The following is a 2,641-nucleotide window of genomic DNA, read 5'->3' as shown; positions in this document are numbered from 1 at the left end:
CACATGGTGGCTAGCAACCATCTGTAACTCCAGTTCCAGGGTATCAGATGCCCTCTTCTGTCCTCCGCAGGCATTGCATGACATGGGTGCACCTGTATACATGGACACAATACACTTATAATAAAAATAAAGTAAAAGAAAAGAAGTAAAAAAAGTTTGGTTTCTCTGTCTCCCACTCAATATTAATGGCAGGAATACACGAGCAGACTCCCTACATTCTGTATATGCTGAATCATGCACCAGCTTCTTAGGCTGTGTTTTGGCTATCAGGGTCCCACTGGCATCTCCATGGAGGTTCTTTACAGGCCTTTACAAAGGTGAGTGCCATGTGTCTCTGATTCTCCAACCTCTCCATCCCTCAATGTCTCTGCATTATATAGAATATTTTTTATGAGAATCCTGTGGTTATTTTTCTATCCTTACCAAAATAAAATTCCTTTGACTACCTCCCTAAAGTCCCCAAAGTTTGAAAAACTTTATTCCGCTCTATCATTTTGTATGAAAGTAAGAGTTGTCAGGTTGTTCATATACCTTCTGCATCCTCCTAGTTAGCTTTTCCTTATTCATGGAAGAGGTAAGAATTAAAACCACACACCCAGACCTCATTCTTCTTAAGGTCTTCTATTTAGGGTGATGCAGACAGTAGTATCTAATGCACTTGTCCAAGGCTCTAGCCTAATGTGAGCACTTTTAATCAATTTCTTGAGCCTTCTGCTTTTCCTTGGGAAATTCTTATACTTTTACCCTATCTTTAACTATTCATCTTTTATTGGCTATCCACATATACCCAATAATGCTCTTTCTGAAAATATGCCAATTGTGCTAATCACAGCTAAGCTGGGCTATTATATTATAATGTCTGTTTCTCAGAGGTTGCAACACTATCCCCTAGAGCTTGCCCTTGTTGCCTGCACAGATTCTACTTTAAAGATTCTGGTATTCTGGTAAACTTTGTTTCATATAGTGAGATGATTTTGCTGGTCTTACCCGTCCTCTAAAATGTTGGTACAATCCTTCTGAGTTGATCCAAACACCATGCATTGTCATGATCTCAGGACACTTTACCAATTGGCAAGTTGTTTACACATGCTCCCAGAAGTCTGACTTTGTCTCTGTGGGAAGGTCAATTTGCCTGTTGGGCCTGGTTGCCAGCTCAACAGGCACACAGTCCAGTCAGTTGCTGCCCTGGTAGCCTACTGTCGGGATTGTGAGCCAAACTGTCTTCTGTAAGCAGCCATAGTGTGTAATTTGCATTAGTTTGGGTCCTGATCATCTTTGTTTCCATGTGGTTTGTGTCTATTAGCCCTTTCAGTTATCTCTGGCAAGATGGAAACTGCCAGAGCTTCAGCCTCTCTGGAAAAGGAGCATTTTCTAACTGTGAAGAGATTTTTGAAATAGGAGAGAGTTCCCCATTCTTAGAGGTGCTGGACAAACTTCATTCTAATCCACTTGAAGATAGCACAGGAGAACTTCTTGGGAAGAAGAAGCTCAGTAGGTGTGGAAGGGGAATGAGAGAGCAACAGGGAGTGAAAATGGCCAAAATATATTTTTGATTTTAATTTTTATTAAATTTTTGAGATTTTTGTACAATATAGTTTGAAGGTTTTTCGATCCCCTCCCTTCTCTGTACCCTCCCTGCTGCCTCCCACACAATTTAATGTACTCTATTATATATAATATGGCCTATAGACTTTGATTTATGTCCCCAAATGTCCTTCAATGTGGGTCCATCCACTGTGCCCACCAAGAATTCCATCCCTGTAAGACACTGTCTTTTCCCCTCCCAACAGTCATTAATTGCCAAAAGTTCCTTAGATTGAGTTGGGATTTTTTGACTACTTCCCCATATCTAGGCTGAAATTTTTTCCTGTTTTGAGGTTGCAGAGGACTTGTGCATGCTGTCACCATTGCTGTGAATTCATATGAGTAACTGACGAGCTGTCTGGAAGATTCTGTTTCCTTGTGTTCATCCACCCTCTCTGGCTCTTACAGTCTTTCCAACTCTTCTGCAATCAAAAAATATTTTTATATACATGTATGTAATTATCAAAGATAATAATAAAGAGAAAATGGCATCTCAGAAATCAGAAATAAATAAGTAAATAAATAAATAATAAGTCATCCTACAGAGCCCAGTTCCATTCAGCAAATCCTATTTTGTGGAGTGTAGCAAGTTTTTTCTTTGTCTGGACTGCAATTTTGTCAAAACATGTGAGGAAACTCAGAAAGGCAGATGTGGTTAGCCCCACCATCACACTTCCAGACGTGGATGTGATGATGACCTTTAAGGATATGTGCAAAAACTGGCTGGCTGAATGTTTATCAAGTAAAGTTTAAAAGTAAAAGAAATAGAAAACAGTATAGATTTAAAAATGGAAAAAGAAGGACTGGGTAGGGTTGTTTCATGCCTTCAGTCCCAGCACTCAGAAAGCAGAGACAGAGGCAGGTGGATTGCTATAAGATTGAGACTAGTTTGGTCTACATAGTGAGTTCCAGGCCAACTATAGTTGCATTGTGAGAGCCTGTCTAAAACAAACAAAATAGAAAAAGAATGGAAATAAATCCTCATGTGCTTGATTAGAAATAAAATTGTGGAAATATGGTCTCTAGCAATAAAATATATTGAGAATATCTAAACGTT

At 39.3% G+C, this 2,641-nt stretch overlaps 1 pseudogene; it reads left to right on the top strand.

Annotated features, from left to right (window-relative positions):
* The first annotated feature begins 234 nt into the window (after positions 1–234).
* LOC103738358 overlaps positions 235–2,641 on the top strand; it is a 7,504-nt pseudogene continuing 5,097 nt past the window's right edge.

The sequence above is a fragment of the Nannospalax galili genome, unplaced genomic scaffold, assembly GCF_000622305.1.
Source record: "Nannospalax galili isolate Female #2095 unplaced genomic scaffold, S.galili_v1.0 scaffold5291, whole genome shotgun sequence".
Lineage (NCBI taxonomy): Eukaryota > Metazoa > Chordata > Mammalia > Rodentia > Spalacidae > Nannospalax > Nannospalax galili.
This window is presented reverse-complemented; position numbering and strand designations above follow the sequence as displayed.